This window comes from Macrotis lagotis, chromosome 1, assembly GCF_037893015.1.
Source record: "Macrotis lagotis isolate mMagLag1 chromosome 1, bilby.v1.9.chrom.fasta, whole genome shotgun sequence".
In the NCBI taxonomy this organism is placed as follows: Eukaryota; Metazoa; Chordata; class Mammalia; order Peramelemorphia; family Peramelidae; genus Macrotis; species Macrotis lagotis.
This window is the reverse complement of record NC_133658.1, coordinates 360646658-360667374: the sequence shown is the minus strand read 5'-3', so window position 1 is coordinate 360667374 and position 20717 is coordinate 360646658.

Genomic DNA, 20717 nt, shown 5'->3' with positions numbered 1-20717 from the left:
CTTCACAGAATCCCACAGCTGGGAGGAGCCTCAGTCAAGCAGCCCAATTCCTACCTGAACAGGAATTCCTTTCACAAACATGGTTTCATTTTCATTATCTTTTAAATCCAGTAATTCCCGACAGAGTTGTTAGCAGAAAATTCAGCTCAGTAAAAAATTTTAAAATTCCAGTATGTACCAAATACTATGTTCAGCAGTGCTTTGATATGAAAAGTCTAATCTGACTCAAGCTCTGCTCTCAGATGCTTGTCTTTTAAAAAAGAACATGCTCAAAAACATGTACCTCAGAGATCATCTAATACAAGTAAGACAAAAGATAGCCCAAGGGTCATTGGTGGAGCTGGTCTTTATGTTTTATATTTATGACATAAGAATGATCTTTATATCTTATATTTAGATATAATACCCCTAATCCAATAAATTTAACCTCATTTACCGAAAAAAAAAACTGAGGCTCAAAGAAGACTAGAGGCTTGCCTAAGGTTCCAATCTTCTATTATCAATTGAGTAGAATATGTGCTGCCTTTGTAGTCAGGAAAGCCAGCTTCAGATCCTGGCTCCATTCCAGTAGCTATACAAACATGGACAAATTGCTTAATGTCTCTATATTTCAGTTTTGTCATCTCCAAAATCAGGATAACTGCAGTGCTTATCTAATAGAGACAATGTCATATAAGGAATAGAAAATTGCCTCAGAGTCAAGAAGATCTGGGTGCCAGGTCTAGAGTCAGGAATATCCAAGTTCAAAACACTTAGTAGCTGTTTGACTTAGAAGCTAAATTTTCATGCTAATAGATATGCTCATGTAATATCCCCTAGTCTGTCTGAGTAGGGGCTCCCCTAAACCTTAGAGGGGCTGATGAGCCAGGCTTAAGGTAGCATTTTGTTGAGAATACATAGAGGATGAACAGCAGAGAAAGAGATCAACTGATCAGATAGGACAATCCGGAATGATTCTAGGGTTGGTTAGGTGGCGCAGTGGATAGAGCACTAACCTTGGAGTCAGGAGTACCTGAGTTCAAATCTGGCCTCAGACATTTAATAATTACCTAGCTGTGTGGCCTTGGGCAAGCCACTTAACCCCATTGCCTTGAAAAATCTTAGGAAAAAAAAAGGAATGATTTTAAGCTAAGGATTACTTTTAAATGAAAAGAGATCTCTTTTAAATGAAGGAATACTTTAGTTCAAAAGCTAATATTATGATGGTATCTTCTTCCCACAACCAAATTCCATCCTTAAAACAAATGTTCATTGTTTTGTACTATAAAAAATGATGGGGGAAGCTAGATGGTACAGTAGATAGAGTCAGGCCCTGGAGTCAGAAGGACCTGAATTCAGATTTGACCTCAGACACGTAATAATTGCCTAGCTGTGTGGTCTGGGCAAATCACTCTTAACCCCATTGCCTTAAATAAATTAAAATTTACAAAAAGAAATGATAAGCAGTATGCTCTCCGAAAAACCTGGAAAGACTTACATGAACTGGTACAAAGTACATTGAGCAGAATCAGGAGAATATTGTATATAATAACAGCAATACTGTATGATGATCAAATGTGAATGTCTTAGCTATACTCAACAGTGCAATGATCTAATACAATTTTGAAGGACTTATGGTGAGAAAATGCTATCCATTTCCATAAAAGTCTGAATGCAAATTGAAGCATACTATATTTTTCTTGGGTTTTTCGTTTGTGTTTCTTTCACAACATGAGTAATATGGAAATATGTTTTGCATGACTGTACCTGTATAATCTATGTCAAATTGTTTACCTTCTCAAAGGGCCAGGGGAGAGTAGGAAAGGAATGAGAGAATTTAGAACTCAAAAATATTTTTAAACAAATGTTAAAAATTGTTTTTACATGTAATTAGGGAAAAATAAAATATTAAACAAAAAAAGTTCATTCTGAAAGTCTAAAAAGATCACTACAAAAAGATTTTGGAGAGAGAGAAGCAGGATTCTAAAGACTTGCAGAAGAAGTAAGGGCTCTGAATGGTTAGTAGGAGCTCCTTAAAACTACATGCATGTGAAGAAACCCAGTCACCTAACACATCTCTTAATTCTCAATACCTACAATACCAAAGATTGCTAAGAGCAGACTTCTTAGGTTAGATTGTTCTCTCCTTGGTTGTAGTCAAGTTTCAAGTAGATACCTAGTTGTGAAATCCTCTAATTCTTATGTGTGTATTTAGGCATCTAATCTAATCTTTCAACTCCCCCAATTATGGTTTTATTACTTATTTTGATAAATATATTGGTTCTTTATCTATGATTGACTTTTGTGTAATAAATGACTTGGGAAGAAACTAAGCCAACTGTGAATAGGCTAACTACTGTGACCCACTGGGGCAACCAAGAAAAGTGACTTTTTTTCCTGAAATCTTCCCAAAGTACATGACTAAAAATATATCTCATGTGTAATTAATTCCAGTCCAATATACCTCTTGAAGATAAAAGAGTGGTGAATAATGAAATATCCATCTGCATCTATTCTGCTCCCTTCAAAGGTAGAAATAGCGCTCTCTCTCCCTAGATATGAAGAGATTCCCAACTCTATATTTAAATTCATATTATAATTTCTTCCTGAATGCTAGTCCTGTTAAGACCTTAGATGAATAAGCACTCACAACTCTGAAGGCTTTCTCTTTAGCTAATTTCCCACTGATCTGGGAATCTTGCTTTGGTACTTACCATCCCTAACCAGAGTAGCACTGATAGAAAAATAAACCCTTCCAACTCCAATTCTACAATTCAAATCTTCAATTAATCAATAGTGTAGTATAATGGAAAGAGTACTGGGACTAATAGCAGGGGAATTTGAATCCCAGCTTCAGGTTCTCACAGTTTCTATCACCTCCGGCCATGTCTCTCTGGCTTTTATTTCCTCATAAAATAAATCTTACACTCTCAACCTTCAGAAATATTGCAGGGAAAGTGCTTTGGAAACCTTGGAACACCTAAGAAATATGCAATTTATTGTCTGGAATGAGTTAAACATTCTGGCCAATGCTCTTTTTCAATGTGTTGAGGATCTGTGGTTTCAGTGGCATCCTTGTGCTACTGTAGATGTAGAAGGTATCTACTCCCTATCTTAGCAAATCAACAGATCACAAATTTAGATCTGGGACTTCCTTATTTTACAGATGAAGATCTGAATACCAAAGAGGTTGTGACTTGCCCAAAGTCCCAAAACTAGTACATGTCTGATTTAAATCCAGGTCTTCAGGAGGGGTAGAGTCAGGAGTACCTGGGTTCAAATCCGGTCTCAGACACTTAATAATTACCTAGCTGTGTGGCCTTGGACAAGCCACTTAACCCTATTGCCTTGAAAAAAAAACACCTAATCAATCGATCAATCAATCAATCCAGGTCTTCTTGAATCTAACTACAGCATTCTATCCATTAGGCCACTCAGATTTATCATAAAGTTAGATTTTAGGAATGATTGTGTATAAGAAACTATGGCCTTTCCTCTGGTGATGAAAAACCTTTCTACATTGAGTTAAGCCAGCAAACACACAACCCATCATGGTCCTGAACTTGAAGTCATCCTTGTATAGTAGTAGCTTTCCAAGGCTGGGCATCACTGACAAAGTCTTAAAATTGTCCAGATTCATCTGGGAACCTGAAAAGAATAAGAAAGGGAAAAAAACACTTAACATATTCTAGAATTTTAAGAATTTGATTTTCCTAAAGTGTAGGTCCATTCATGTTACTGCCCTCCCAGCACCACTCAACATATTTCAGTGGCTTCTTATCACCTTAGGATCAAATGCAAAAAGCTCTGTTTAGCATTCAAAGCCCTCTTACCTTTCCAGACTTCTTATACCTCACTCCTCAAAATATTTTCTTCCATCAAGTGACACTGATCTCCTAGATGTTCCATGAACAAGACAGTCCATCTCTTGGTTCTGAGTATTTTCTCTGGTTGTCCCCATTCCTCTGCCTTCTCTGCTCTGTTTTCAGATGACTTTGATTTCCTTTAAATGCCAAATAAGATCCTACTTTCATTTTTTTTTAGTTTTTTTTTGCAAGGCAACAGGGTTAAGTGGCTTGCCTAAGGCTATACAGCTAGGTAATTATTAAATATCTGAGACCAGATTTGAACTCAGGTACTCCTGACTCCAGGGCCAGTGCTCTATCCACTGTACCACCTAGCTGCCCAAGATCCCACTTTCAATAGGAAATCCTACTTTCTCTTAATTCTAATACCTTCCCTTTTTTGATTATTTCCTATTTACCCTGTTTACCTCAGTTTCCTCATCTGCAAAATGAACTGGAGAAGAAAATGGCAAATCACTCCAGTATCTTTACCAAGAAAATCCCTAAAGGGGTCACAGAGAGTTGGACAAGACTGAAAACTAGAAAATAATAATAATAGCAATAAATGAAATTTATCCTGTATGTAGCTTGCTTGGTAAATATTTACACTTTGTCTTCCCTTTAGATTGTAAGATTCTTGAGGGCAAGGACTGTCTTTTCCCTCTTTTTGACTTCTCAGTGCCTAGCAAGTGCCTGGCATATACTTAATAGTTGTGGGTTTTTTTGATTGACTATTTACAGCAGCATTGTGAAGTAGGTGGTAATTAATAATAATAATAATAATAATAATAATAATAATAATATAGCTAACATTACTATAGCTCTTTAAGATTTGCAAAGTGCTTTACAAATATCTCTTTTTAGCTTCACAACAAACTGAGAGATAGATGTTATCATTATCTCCATCCTATACTTCAGAGAACTGAGGCTGACAAATGCTGAATTTCTTTCCCAGGATCATATAGTTAGTAAGTGCCAGAGGCTAGATTTGATCACAACTTTCTGATTCAAGGTTCCACACTGTAGCCACTAAGACACCTAGCACATGTGCATGTATATGTATATGATTATATATTTATGTCTTTGTTTATGTATTCCAAACCTGTGGTTCCATGGATCTAGGGTAGAGGGGTAGAGAATGTCTGAATCTATTTGTTCTGGCTCTGTCAGAGCAACTGCAGGTGTGACTCAAAATTCAATAAATTTAGGAGCTTTTTACAGATGAATTAATTAAATGTTCGATCAAATATAGCAGGCTAATAATATAAATATGCAAATGACCTTTGGCAGAAAAAAAGCTTCCTTATCCCTGTTCTAGAGAAGTCCTAGTATTGAAACTTTCTCTACTCAGGCAGGCAGCAATTCTTCTGTAAGGCTTAACCTTAGAGAGTTTAGGGGGCACACAGCCAGAATATAGTAGACTTAGTCATGCCAGGGTCATCCCTCTATATTCCAGGTTCTGTGTTTCCTCCTTACCCCCATGAAAGAGATATGGAAGCCAAATATCACCTGGGCTAGTCACAAAACTGGTAAGAGCACTAATTGACATGTTGAGGTCAATAATAGCTAGCATTTACATAGCTGTTACTCTTGTGCCAGATGCTCTGCTTAGTATTTTAAACTTGTTATCCTATTTGATTCTCACAACAAAACCTGGGACGTAGGTACTATCATTAATTCTCTATCTTGAGACACAACCCCCAGCCCTGCTGGAGATTTGGGGGACCTCCAAGTCAGAGGGACTAAGGACTATGTATTTTGCAAGAACATATTAGTTAGTATGAAAATTTAACCAGCAGGTGGTGGTATGAGTTCATTTCTTCTCAGTAAAGGACCTTGGGCCTTCTTCCTTTGTCATATCAGTCCTATCCTCACTTAAATCTCCCTCCTAAGGTTTCTATTTAATCAAGGAGAACTATTTCTAAATCAGAAGACTAAATGTAAACAAGAACTTTTTATTCCTTATCCCTTCTTGCTGCCCTCTGCATTGGACCCTCTACCTTGTTTCCTTAGGAAACAGAAAAAACATTGAAATACTGGGAAAAAACAGTCAATCAAGAAACACTTAATAAGTATTTATTATATACCATATGATGAAATGAAAAATGGTCACCACTATCAGGACTTTTATAGTCTAAACAAAATAAAAGCAGCAACTGGAGGATAGAAACAAAAGTGAAGGGATTTTGAACATTCTGAGCAAAGGGGAGAGAAGCATACATGGGTTTGATGTGAGTTTCTCCATGCTGGATTGGAATGTATTGCCAGGATCATACTCAAAACCTTCCAACATGACAGATGGCTCGTTGCTATAGCTTTTGAGAACCCAGGGTTACTTCCACACCATAGTAAGACTTTCTAGAGAATAAGGTATGTTGTAAGACTGGTGCAGTAAAGTGGTTGATGATCAGAGCTCTAAATCAGAAAAATATAGTTTCTAACACAATAATGACTGTGTAACTTAACATATAGTCTCCAATATGCAATAATTTTTTGTTTGGCATTGGTAATGAAATCATAGATATGGACAAAATATTTTTTAGAGTGCTAGAAATACAATTTGGGGTTGAAGGCATCCAGGTGGTACTAATGAACTACTAGGAAATTTGAATGTTTTATGTCCCCTCCAATCCATCATGTATGTCTATATATATATGCTATATGGTTTTAGGGATGGAAGAAATAAAAAAACTATACTATGCCTCATACCCCTACACCTTTGTGAAAAGAAACTGATATCAAACCCTAGACATGAGCCATACCTAAGCTTTTTTTTTTTTGAGATTTCCCTGGAGTTTTACTCTGGGGTCAGGGTGAAGTCAGAGGAAAGAAGTCTCCTAGGATCCCCCATGGGGCTCCCTGTACTACAAGGTATATAAAGTAATTTCTCATAGGATAGCTACTAATATCTGGGAGAGGTGGAAGGAAAATAAAATCTTATATAAGATGTGGTATTTAAGTTAGTAGTAAGTACTTGGACAAAAAATGGCAAAGCTGGGAAATGAACCCAGGATTTTTGCCTCCAAATGATCAAGGCTTTCTCTACACTGACATAATTAATTTGGGAAAGGGTACATGTGAGGAGCCTCAGAGATAAGTCTGGGAGGCAGTAAGGAGAGGACCTAACAGTATCTATCAGTGCTGGGATGATTGTGTGGGAGTAAGACAAGCTCTTGGAGTTCCCCAGCATTTCCAAAACCTGAAATGTATGGGAAAGAGGGCAAGAAGGAAAAGAAAGAATGACAGGAGGAGGAGAAAGACACATTCTGACTGCAAGGAGGCAAAATCAGTGCTGAGGGAAAATTTTGGTTGGGAAATCCCAGGATCAATTGTTTTTGAAATTGTCGGGAAAACAGAGGTGGTGAAGGGATGACTAAAGGGAAGGATATATGCAGGAGACAGGACTCAGAGAAAGAGGCAAAACAGGGCCAGAGATAAGAATTCTTAGAAGTGGGAAAGAAAGACTTCTGGATATTTTCAGATCTAAAAATGCTGTCTACCAGAGTATAGTCAGTCTCCCTTATCAGAAAAATGGGAAGGTATATATCTAGGCCTGGAACTCAGTCTGGGGATTGTCCCAAGGCACAGCCTAGGAACTCTTCTCCTTGGTCAAAAGAGTCAGACAGGTCAGGGTATCTTTCGCCTGGGGAGTTCATTCTGGCTCTATCTATACACTTAGAAAGCAGCCGAGAGATTAAAGCCATACATTTATCCCTAGGATAGGAAAGACATGAGTAAGAGTTTATACTGTGTGTGTGCAACCCCTGAAGGATATTTTTTTTAAGTTGAGATGACCTCAATTACTCAGACAGATCAGTGACTCTCTTCCAGAGCCCCATGGCTTTTTGTGTTTTTTCTTAACAACACAACTCACATAACAGCTCAGGATTCATGCACTTTGAATAGAGAACTGGCATAGCCATTTCCCCTTCTTTTGTCTCTAACTTTCTAGGAGCTCAATACTCTCACCATCTGGATGTTTTCCTCCTAGGATTTCTGAGAAAAGGCTAGGATTATTTAAAGGGAAATTTAATATGAGATAGAAGGAAAAATAAAATACAAGAAACATGAGGCATCATAAAAGCCTAAAATCGGATGTTTGCATGACCCAGAGATCTTTTCCCAAGATTCTTATTTCATAGATTTAGAACTAGAAAGGATATTAGAGATCATAAAATCTGATGCCCTCATTTGAAAAACTAAGAGTCACAGAAGGTTATTGATTTGCTCAAGTCACACTGGTAAGAAGCAGAATAGTGAAAAATCAAACAAGTTCTACAACTCCAAATCTATTACTCTATGTTCCACACTGCTCACCAAAATCCTGCCACAGACAGGGTTGAATACTCATCTGTAGACTCGGAGTTTCAGAGTTGGGAGAGACCTTAAAAAATATTTTATAGAGAAGAAAACTAATGACTAAGAGGGGCAATGATTTATTATCCAAGATGATAGAATTCATTATTGGAAGAGTCTGAACTAGAACCTACCATATCTGCCTCCTGAATTCCAAGGCTGATATTGCTGGTTGTAAGCCTGGACACATCCTATTTCTATGACCCTGCTCTAAAGTTTCATTTTGAATATTTAGACATTTCTCCTTTTTTTCCCTCCCACTCTATTGCCATCCAGAACCGATGAAACAAGGATCTTATTGTCCTAGCATACTACATACACTTTTAAAAACTTCTTTCATGGGGTAGCTAGGTGGTGCAGTAGATGGAACATCGGCCCTGGAGTCAGGAGTACCTGAGTTCAAATCCGACCTCAGACATTTAATAATTACCTAGCTGTGTGGCCTTGGGCAGGCCACTTAACCCCATTGCCTTGCAAAAACCTAAAAAAAAAAAAAACCCTTCTTTCATGATTTTTTTCTTTCTTTCTCATAGTAAATCTTTAATTCTAATTTTTCTTTCATTACATGACTAATATGGAAATATGTTAAACACAATTGTATATGTACAGCCTATATCAGATTGTTTGCTGCCATGGGGAGTAGGGAAAGAAAGGTGGATGATAGAAAAATATGGAACTCAAAAGCTTGTAAAAGGAAGAATGTTGAAAACTATCTTTGCATGTAACTGGAAAAAATAAATAAATAAAAGAGGACAAAATACTCTTATTGTCCTATCTAGAAAGACAATAATATTCTAATGCTTTTATTTATTTATTTAGGTTTTTTTCAAGGCAATGGAGTTAAGTGGCCTGCCCAAGGCCACACAGCTAGGTAATTATTAAGTGTCTGAGACTGGATTTGAACCTAGGTACTCCTGACTCCAGGGTTGGTGCTCTATCCACTACGCCACCTAGCGGCCCCTTTATTTTAATGCTTTGCTCAATCAAAAATCAATATGCATTTATTAACTACTGTATACTAGAAACTGTGCTATGTGCTAGAGACACAAAAACAAAAAGGAAATAATAGCTTATCTCAAAGAGTTTACATTCTATTGTGAGAAACAATGTATACATTTGTGAGCATGTGCAAATATACAAAATAAATAGAAGAGGACAAATACATTGTCTTATGATTGTAGGTGTTCCCTCCGCATTCTGCATTCTTTGCATTCTGCTCCATTCTTCTTTACATTTTTGAATAAACTTTCTATAGAGATGATTCCCAAAGCCAATACCCAGTGTAAGTTTCCTTTGATTCTTTTTAAGTTTGGTGCTCAATCTATACATCTCCTATTGCAAACTTCTATTACATGATTGATCAACTTCCTTTTCTAGTCATATTAACAATAATATTGATATCTTATATAAGACACTTTATTGAAAACTAGCTGGGAAGGTAGTATAGTTTGACTGTACCAAGTCAAATGCTTTTTCATAATTATCAAATCATCAGCACAGTGGGATCTTTCAGTCAATTATGAAATAGTAAAGATGATTCATTGTTGAATACCAGTTGTAAAAGTCTATTTGTTTCCTACTAATACCCTCATCAAGGATACCTTTTTTGTTGTTGTTCAGTTGTTTCCATTGCAGCTGACTTTTTGTGATCCCTTTTGGGGTTTTCTTGGTAAAGATACTGGAGTAGTTTTATCACTTCCTTCTCCAGTTCATTTTATAAATGAGGAACTCAAGTCAACAGGATTAAGTGTCTTACCTAGAATCACACATCTAATAAGTGACTGAGGCTGGGTTTGAACTTGGGTCTTCCTGACTCCAAGCGTGATGCACTATCTACTGTGCCACCTAGCTGCTATAGACTCTGCCTTCTAATATAAATTAACTTTTTTTTTAGGTTTTTGCAAGGCAAATGGGGTTAAGTGGCTTGCCAAGGCCACACAGCTAGGTAATTATTAAGTGTCTGAGACTGGATTTGAACCCAGGTACTCCTGACTCCAGGGCTGGTGCTTTATCCACTGAGCCACCTAGCCACCCCTATAAATTAACTTTCACAAAAATTTCTGCATAAATGGGAGAATGAGCATATGTCAATAGTTGATGAATAATATATACTTATACATACACACACATATATGTGTGTATACATATGTATATATCCATATTGTGGAGACACAAATATATTGCACTTTCCAAGCTTTAAAATGTTATATAAATACTATTAGTGTTATTGTCACTATCAGTTATTGATATTCTCTCAGTGAGCTTTTTTCAGTATTAATAAGGTTTGAAGTTTTGGAGTTTTTTTGTTTTTCTTGCACATTTTCCAAAGACCTGGGCCTGGAGTATGATTGCATAGTGGGAAAGGACTCCATTTCCCATGAAGCCCTATACGCATAGGGCAGGGAATTTGAAAAGAGACTTTTGGAGATTCCTGTAGGATTGTCATGAAATAGAGGAGCATTAATGAGATCTCTTCTGGGAATAATAACAACTGGTAGTAATATTTATTTGCTAATGTGTACTAGTTGGAAGTTTCATAAAGAAAGAGAGTAAGAAAAAAGATTGTAGATACTGCCAGGGATAATTTTCAAGAAGAAATGTCAAGGCTGTCTGAACTGAAGATTCCAGCTTCCTCATTCTGCTTCCCTTTCCCAAGAGAGTTATGAATCTTTTGCAGGGAAGTTATTATGGCGAGAATTCATTCAAGAAAATGACTGAGATTGTTTTCTGTTGGTTTACTATTTGTTTCTGTCCTCATTAAATGTTTTACTGGGTCAATATTTTCTTTTTCCTGGGTCTGTTTATACAGTGAATAACTAAATACTCAGGACTAAGTTAATTTCAAATGTTTCTACTTTTTGAAATGAGTGAGGCAAAAGCAACCCAGACAATTCTTGGGATTTAAATCTGATAATATGGGTCTAGAGCTGAGTGGACCATAAGCTACAATTCCATTTATGTAATATTTTATAATTACCAAATGTTTTCGCAGCCATTCTCTCCTTTTATCCTCACAAAAAACTCCATGAAGTAATCAATTTAATTAAATTCAACTTGCCTTTATTAAATGTCTACTATATGGCAAGCATTGAGCTAAGTGCTGGGGATACAGAGTCAAAACAAAATGATCTCTGCCTTCAAAGAGTTTACTTTCAAATGGGAGAAAATCACACATATAGAGATAAATATATATATATATATATATAATTTCATAAATAAAAAGTGTTTTCATGAAGTGGTGAGAACTAAAATCTTGAATTATAATTTATGAAATTATAAAATTGTGAAACGGGGGCAGGCATTCCAGATTCTTTGGGTACTTACTGAGAAAGACAAATGGAAAACAGGGCAGTAATCACATTTTAAAAAGGCACCGAGACAAGTGACAAAAAGTGGGGAAGGGATACTAAGGTAAATGACAGTGAATGGGTTGAAGAAATGCAACAGCATGAGGAAAAGGGTGAGGAGGAGAAAAGGAAGAGAACATTTCTCATATAATTGTATTAAAGGTGGGAGACTAGATAGCATAAACCCAAACGAAATGGAAAAGGACTGGGAGACAAGTCTAAGGTCTTATTTTTATAGGGTTTTCTGGTGAAATAGATCATCTCCTATATGTGTCACTTTGGGATTAGTTCATTAAATTATCCAAATCATCTCAAAGTGATCAGTAAAATGTTAAAGTCATCATCCCAAAATTATCAGCCTCTTTTTGATCTTCTGTTGCTCTGGAATTGTGGAGATAAGAATTTTGTCTATAATTTTCATGTCATAGAACCAGAAGACTTGACAAGCAGTTCCTAGATGATTTCTCCTAACTTGGCACATATAACTAGGATTTGAATTTTAATTAACAAATGATACAATTTATAAATTAAAATCGTTCCATCTTCAGGAAGTTTTGTAAGTAACTTTCAGTTTCTCCTTTGCAATCTAATTTCCTATTAAAACTTACTGATTAAAATGGGAAGAGGTAGTGGGGGAACCAGAACAAAATATAATTTTTAACACCCACTTGGAAGGATCAAGCAAAGTCTTGTTTAGAAGGTGGCGCCTGAACTGAATATTAGTATCATTGCTATTCATCAGTGTTACTGGTATCAGTATTACTATCATCATTTTACATACAAGGAAAGTAGCTCTCCAGGCTATTCTTTCCACTGCACCTTTTATTTGGTGGTTAATGAGTTAATGAGATATTACTTTATCCAAAATGCTCCTCTATGAAGATTTTAACAATAATGGTATTCTTGGTTGATACTAACAACCTCATTTCCAACCCCTGTGAAAAATGTTTTTCTTAGTTATGCGAGTAAACTCATAGAATTCAGTGTCATTAGAGATCATTTATTGTTTTTGTTGTTGTTGTTGTTGCTAAAAGGGTTTGATTGATTTGTTCCCAGGTATGCAACTAGTAATTTCTAAGGATGGATTTAAACTTCTGTCTTACTAACTCCAGATCTAGTGCTCTATCCACTTCATTACCTCTGCAAGAATGCTTTGATATTTGATGGAATCCTCATTGCTACAAAGAGGGTAGTTGTTCCCTCTATGCAGACCATAGTCCCTCCATTTTTCCTCTTTTTTTTCATAAATCCCTTTCAGAGGATCCTCCTAATGTGCTAAAAGTTTTTTCTTATTTTTTTAGTATTTCAAGGGATCTACTTGGACCATATATATCCACTATCTCTCATTCCTATTCTACCTCCAAGTCACCTTATTTTCCATTCATTCAAACTCATCATAATGGCTTCTATGCTACTTTTTTATACAAGTTATCAATGGCAATATAATCAAATTCTACTATGTATTATCTATGTCCCTTTGAATTCTCCATAATTTTAATTCTTCTGAATTAATATTCCACAGTTTACTTCAATATCTATCATCAGGAAAACTGCCACAGCAAGTAACTTCAAATTATTAAAAATTGTGCCATTTCACAAATGGATCCAGTCTTATCTCCTTCTAACTTACTAAATTCAGGACATAGGTCATTACTTGTCTACTTCTGTTTAGGATGTTTGATGAGCCAGTATGACAGCTATTCAATCAATTACATGCAATAATCTTTTCATAAATTTTGTTCATAAATTTTCTTTTTCATAAATTTTGCTCTTCCAGGGTCAATAAGAATAATTATATACCAGATAGAAGGCCAAGGTTAGAGTTAGAAAAACCTGAATTCAAGTCCTATCTCCCAAAAAATGCCAATTTTATAACCATTGGTAAGTCATATCATCTCAGTGCCTTAGATGATTCTTTAAGACAATAAATTATATAGTCTTAGAAATATAAGTAGATTCATGGGGGTTTGGAAACATTTCTAGATGTTTGTTCCAAAGTAGATTCATAGTAGGAACAAGAATTTTGGAGGTCTTAATGCTACTTCTTTTGGATAAAGACTGCTAAGGCATATTTCTTGAAGATGTTCAGAAATGCTTAAGGATGATATTCCAAAGAGGACAAATTTGATCAACTCCTACCCCTCCTTCAACCTATCTCTCCTTGGGCCCTGTCAGAGCCTGGATGATTGGGCTCAGTTCAGTTTGTTGCTTGTTATTAAGGTTTCTGACCCCAAAAAAAGTAAGCTCAGACACTTTCAAATTCCCAGAGCATGTTCTAGAAAGTGAAAGAGTTATATTTATATGTGGTTTTGTCCTCCCTTAATTCCGAATCTCACTGCTTAGCACTGAAGCGAGCAGACTAGGTAGATTCATAGACCATCTGGATCTTAATGCATATCAACCAAATATTTTGAAATGCTTAGAATCATGTGATTTACTTCTCACAGATCAGCAAAGAACATTTTGCAACATATCATTAGGAAATGCCTCAGAGAGAGAAGACTGATGAGAGATATAAAACTATTTGTCCTCTTAAATAGAGTCCTTTGACAGGACTCTCTGACATATTCATGAAAAATTCAGAACAGATCTGAAACAAGTATATGAATGTGAGACATTTTTAAAAGCAACCATAGTCTGATGCTTTGAACAAGGGAATGGGGGAGTGAGTAGCAACAGCTTAGTTGGCTTCCCCTCCATCTACTTTCACATGAGGAAATGAGTAATGCATTTTAGAGGACAGGTAACAGCTGAGAGTCTCTGCCCTCCTAGGAAAGTACAGAGTGGGGAAATCAATGCAAGGCAGCCCCTGGCTGCTCAGTGTTTGCCTTTGTCAGCTCAATCTAAATGTAATGACAAAGTTCACCATATAGACATCATGTGGGTGGAATACTTCTTCTGTCTTTAATCTCAACTGTTCTCTCACCTGTTCATCAAGTCAGTCTTTTTTCATTCTGATTATTTCTCTGTCTTGCACTTGCTTGGCTTTTTTTTATTTCTTTTTTTTTGTTTATTTTACACTCAGCCCCCTTCAAGGTCAAAATCAGACAAAAAACAAAAACAAGAAAAACCAACCACTGAATTGTTTGATTTCACCAACAATACCAAATATATTAGAACTTAGAAATTCTGGAAAAAGACATAGCCATTCATAGGCTATTCTGTCCACCTCTCACTTTGTTCTGTAGCAAATCTTTTTTGAGGAACTACATAAAGATCAGTTATATAGTGTTTGTGTGTTTATGTGTATGTGCATATATGTGTATACACATGTGAATTCTGGCCTCACTCTCATAGGGTGAGATAAACTCTACCAATCCTTAATATATTCCTTAATATTTTCTCAGTGATTTGAGCACCCACCAGTTGTTTCCTCCATTTTAGGGACCTAAAACTAGTGTAATTTAACCACTTAACAACAAATAGTTTTTACAAAAGGATAGATATTTTGCAAATACTTTTTCCAAAATACAAATAGTTTCTCCAAAATCTTCAGGACATACCAATAAACTTTTTGTACTTGGGGAATTAGCTTCAAAACTAAGTTCAGTTTCTACATAATCCCACCAAGTCCATATCCAAATGTGGCATGGCAATCAGACAAATTCATTGCACAATGGCCCTCTCACTTCTTGCATTTTGGGTCATTCATGCTCAATTGGCAGCCTTACTAGGATTGAATTCTGACTCTTGCATTGCTGTGACTCCTACTCCTGACCAAAATCATAAACCCATTCTTCCTTTACCTTGAATGAAAAATAAGAAATGAAAAGGCCCAAGAAGGCCCTATTTTCTACTGGTCTACTTGGCCTTGGAGAAGGGGGAAGGAAGAAAACTCCTTGGTCTTTCCCCTGAAAGCATGTAGCACTGTCACACTAATAGAAAGCAGTTGAAGACCATGGGCAGAAAGATGAAGTGGGACAGAAAGAGGCAAAGAACAAGTAACTGAAGCATACAAGTCTTTTGGAATGCCCCCAAAATCAATAATCAAAGAGTCCTCCATTTAAATTATGGTTAGCTGGCTGGAACCAGTTAAAGAATATCTGCTTATTCTCTAGTGTCTTCAAAGTACTTTTCTGAATCATTTTCATATTCTCTCAGAAGGAGGCTCCCAGTCTTTCCACATGGAGAGAGGCAGTCCCAGGTTCTCTGCAGATAGGCTAGTCAATCATTTATTAAGTACCTACTACGTGCTAAGGTTCCACATTACATTTACAAACACATCACTTGCATGTTGTTATCAGTTTGGTAATGGGTAAAGCATTCTCTACTCCCTACTCCCACCTACTCATGGGAAAATGTTTAGGGAAACAGAACAGAAAGCAAGGTGAACATTTAATTATGAAAATTCATGTGGATGGAGCCAAGACGGTGACAAGAATGGAACGTGCCTTAGGCACTCTCTCATAAAACTTATAAGCTAAGGACTCTAACTAAATTTTCAAGAGACAGAACCCACAGAGGGACCCAGTGAGGCAGTTCTCCTACTCAAGGTAACCTGGAAAAGAGCTGAAAGGCTCTACTCCCATGGGTCAGAGGGGCGGCCTGCCAGAGGGGTGGCCCGCTAGAGCGAAAGAACTTCAGCCTCCCAGAGGCAGCCCCAGGGTGCTGGGAGCTGTGGCTCACAGCAGTGGGGGAGTTTCCTGAGCTATGCCCCGGGGAGCACCAAGCACAAATTGGGGGAACAGCGGGGGACCTCTGCTGGAGCAAGCAGGTGAAGCCCAGCCCTCAGGGCACACAGCAAGCAGCTTGGCCAGTGCAGACCAAGTTCCAGGAAACAGAAGCAGGTGGAGCCAGTAAGCAGGAGCCCCCAGGACATGAGCCCATTGAACCTAGGGAGGGGAGTGGAGAGAGAGAGACTGCAGAGCTCTGCCCCTGGAACAGGACTCTGGGACTGACCACATTCAGATCCTGATAGCAGTCTAGGCCCCCCCCAAATGGGACAGCAGGGCCCCCCCACCTCAGCCCCGTGGCAGAGGGGGGCACATATGGTCATTCACAGACCAGGAGGGAGGAGAGAGCCTCACACACTGAGACCCTTGTGGGAGTGTCCCAAAAGCTCAGGAAGCACCCCAAAACAGGCTTAGGCTGGGAAAATGAGCAAACAGAGAAACAAGAGGAACACCATTGAGAAATATTTTGCATATGAGCCAAGAAGGATCAAAATACTTAGTCTGAAGATGAGGAAGCACAAGCTCCTGCATCTAAAGACTCCAAGAAAAATAGAAATTGGGCTCAGGCTATGACAGAGCTCAAAAAAAAAAAAGATGTTGAAAATCAAACGAGGGAGTTAGAAGAAAAACTGGGAAAAGAAATGAGAGAGGTGCAGGAAAAACATGAAAATGAAGTCAGCAGCCTAGTCAACAAAATCCAAAAAAAATGCTGAAGAAAATAGCATGCTTAAAACCAGCTTAGGTCAAATGGATAAAACAGTTCAAAAAGCTATTGAGGAGAAGAATGCTTTAAAAAGCAAAACTGGCCAGATGGAAAAAGAGATAAGAAAACTCTCTGAGGAGAACAAATCCTTCAGATAAAGAATAGAACTCAGGGAGATTGATGAATTTATGAGAAAACCAAAAAAAATATGAAAAGTTAGAAGAAAATGTGAAACATCTCATTGAAAAAAACAACTGATGAAACTTCTGGCCAAGATGGTGGAGAGAAGACAGGCACAGTTCTAAAGTCTCCTGATCTTTCCCCCCCATCTATCATATGAAACAAACCTCTTAAAAGAAATCTGACCCACAAAACCCAGAAAGAAAAGCTAGGAGAAAGAACATCTACCTCAGGATTTGTCTCCGGCAGCAGCACTGGTCAAATTCAGGCCCGTGAGTCTGGGCTCAGAGGGAGGATCAGCCCCCAATGAACCAGATTAATAGCTGAATTGGAATCAGGAGTCTGAGGGCCTGAGAGCCAGACCTGCTGGATCAGTGGTGGGGCTAGACGGCAGGGTCTTGAGTCAACTAGGGAGTAGAGGCACTGGTGTTGGTGCTGGGAGCTTGAAGATAGGGCTGGGGGGAGAGTTCTGGTGCAGGAGAGCTGAGGAAACCATCCCTGGGCTCCTCTGGTCTGAGATCAGAGTCCCATTACAACTCAGACCTCTTCTTGGAACAAATGCAGACTACTTCTACCTCAGGCCCAGGTGTGTGACCAGAAGAACCAGCCCAGCTGACAAATAACCTCAGGCCAGTGTAAAGCCCACCATTGATTGAAGGCAAAAGAATGCAATAGCTCCAATTCCTCCCTTCAATCAAAGGAAGAAGGCCTCAATCAAGGTCACAGACACTCCAGTGAAAGCAACTAACACTTCCTACTGGCCAGCCAGAGAAATTGCATTCAGTGGGTAAAGCCTTTAGCGAATTCAAAGCCCCTGTGAACCAGCCCCTCCCCAACTCTAGGTCTTAGCAAAATGAAGAAGGGTAAGCGGAAAGGAGGATCCATGGAAAACTTCTTGGAAGGGAAAGACCCTAACTCAGAAAGACCTAGAAGCTCTAAGGAGAATATGATCTGGTCTTCAGCACAGAAAGACTTCCTTGAAGAAATAAAGAAGGAGCTTAAAAATTGGGGAGAGACAATTAATACCTTGCAACAAGAAAACAAATCCTTAGAAAGTACAATTTGACAAAAACAAAAGGAGAATAAATCTCTCAGATCATCCATTGGACAATTACAAAATGAGAATAAATCTCACATCATCAATTGGACAAATACAAAATGAGAATAATTCTCTCAGATCCTCAACTGGGCAAATGCAAAAAGAAAATAATTCTCTCAAAATCTCAATTGGTCAAATGGAAAGCTCTGTCAAAAGTAGAACTGACCAATTGGAAAAGGAGTTGCAAAAGGTTAATGAAGAAAACTCCTCCCCCCAAAAAATAATGGAGTCTACAGAAGCTAATAACTCCATGAGACAGCAAGAATCAGTTAAACAAAATCAAAAAATAGAAAAAATAGAAGCAAATGTAAAATACCTCATAAACAAAACCACTGACCTCGAGAATAGATCGAGGAGGGGCAACCTGAAAATTATAGGACTTCCTGAAAACATTGAAGAGAAAAAAAGCCTGGAATTAATATTACAGGATCTAGTGATGGAAAACTGCCCTGATATCATGGAATCAGAGGGCAAAGTAGTTATTGAAAGAGTACATCGATCCCCACCAGAAAAAGATCCTAAAACGAAAACACCAAGGAATGTTGTGGCCAAACTGCAGAACTATCAGATAAAAGAGAAAATCCTGCAAGCAGCCAAAAAGAAACAATTTAAATATCAAGGAGCCACAGTAAGGATCACACAGGACCTGGCTGCATCAACATTAAGGGATCAAAGGGCCTGGAATGAGATATTTCAAAGAGCAAGGGAGCTTGGAATGTAGCCAAGAATCTACTTTTCTGCACAGCTGAGCCTTCTCTTCCAGGGGAAAAAGATGGACATTTAACAAAATGGAAGAATTCCAAAAGTTTCTGATGAAAAGACCAGAGCTAAACAGAAAATTTGGACATCAAACAGTAGGTTCAAGAGACACATGAAAAGGTAAAAAAAAAAAGGGGGGGTGGTAAAAGGGAAAAAAAATGCTATCCAGTAAGTTGAAACTGGATATATCCCAGCATGTGGAAAAAAGATTCTCATAAATCTTGAGAATTGCAACTCTAACAGAAAGAATATACCTAGCCAGAAATGATGGACATTAGTGACCTATCCATGAGACTGCTATCTAATGGGATGTAACTGGCTTTAACCCCACTTGGGAGAAAGACTCTAATAACTCTCAGGAATTTTGACTCTATTCGACAGAATGTACAGAACTAGAAGAGACAGACAGTCAGAATTTTCTATGACTTAGAAGGATCTTAAAAAAAACACTACCACCCTAAAAAGGGGGACAAGGAAAGAAATGGGAAGAGGGAGGGGATTGAATGGGGTAAATCTCATTACACTAAGAGGTACAAAAAACCTATGGTAATAGTGGGGAAGAAGGGAGCAGAGGAGAAACACCTGAATCTTCTTCTCATCAGATTTGGCTTAAAGTCAACCTACACATATTCAGTTAATTTATAAAACATCTAACCTTTCAAGTATTAAAAGGGGAAAAGGGGAGGGGGGATGGAGAAAGGGAAGGGGAGTGGGGGAAATAAGGAGTAATAACAAAAGGAAGGGAAGGGAAAAGGGAAAAAGGGAAAGGGGAAAGAAAGGGGAGGGTGTGATATAGGAGGGCAAAAACACTTTAAGGGGGTGGTTTTCAGAAACAAAAGACTGGAGAATATGGATAAAAGGGGGGGGAAAGGGGGGGAAAAATACAAACAGAGGGAAGATAGCACAGAGGGCAATAAAGAATTAGTAATCATAACCTTGAATGTGAATGGGATGAACTCTCCCTTAAAACGTAAGCAAATAGCAGAGTGGATTAAAAACCAGAATCCTACAATATGCTGCTTACAAGAAACTCATTTGAAGCAGAGAGATACATATAGAGTAAAGGTAAAAGGTTGGAGCAAAATATATTTTGCTTCAGCTGAAGTAAAAACAGCAGGAGTAGCAATCCTTATCTCAGACAAAGCAGCAGCAAAAATAGATAGTGTTAAAAGAGATAAGGAAGGAAACTTTATCCTCCTAAAAGGTACCATAGACAATAAAATCATTTCAATATTGAATATATATTCACCCAGTGAGACAGCACCCAAATTCTTAGAGGAGAAGCTGAAAGAATTACAGGAAGACATAGACAGCAAAACTCTACTAGTGGGAGACCTCAACCTCCCCCTATCAGATCTAGATAAATCGAATCATAAAACAAACAAGAAAGAAATTAGGGAGGTAAATAGATTGTTAGAAAAATTAGATATGGTAGACTTATGGAGGAAACTGAATGGGGATAGAAAGGAATATACCTTTTTCTCTGCAGTACATGAAACTTATACAAAAATTGACCATGCACTAGGACATAAAACCTAATGATCAACTGCAGAAAGGCAGAAATAGTGAATACATCTTTCTCAGATCACAATGCAATAAGTCATATGCAATACTGGGCCAAGGAGATACAGACCCACAACAAACTGGAAACTGAATAACCTCATTTTAAAAAATGAGTGGACCAAAAAACAAATTATAGAAAGAATTAACCATTTTATCCTAGATAATGATAATAATGAAACAACATACCAAAACCTATGGGATTCATTCAAAGCA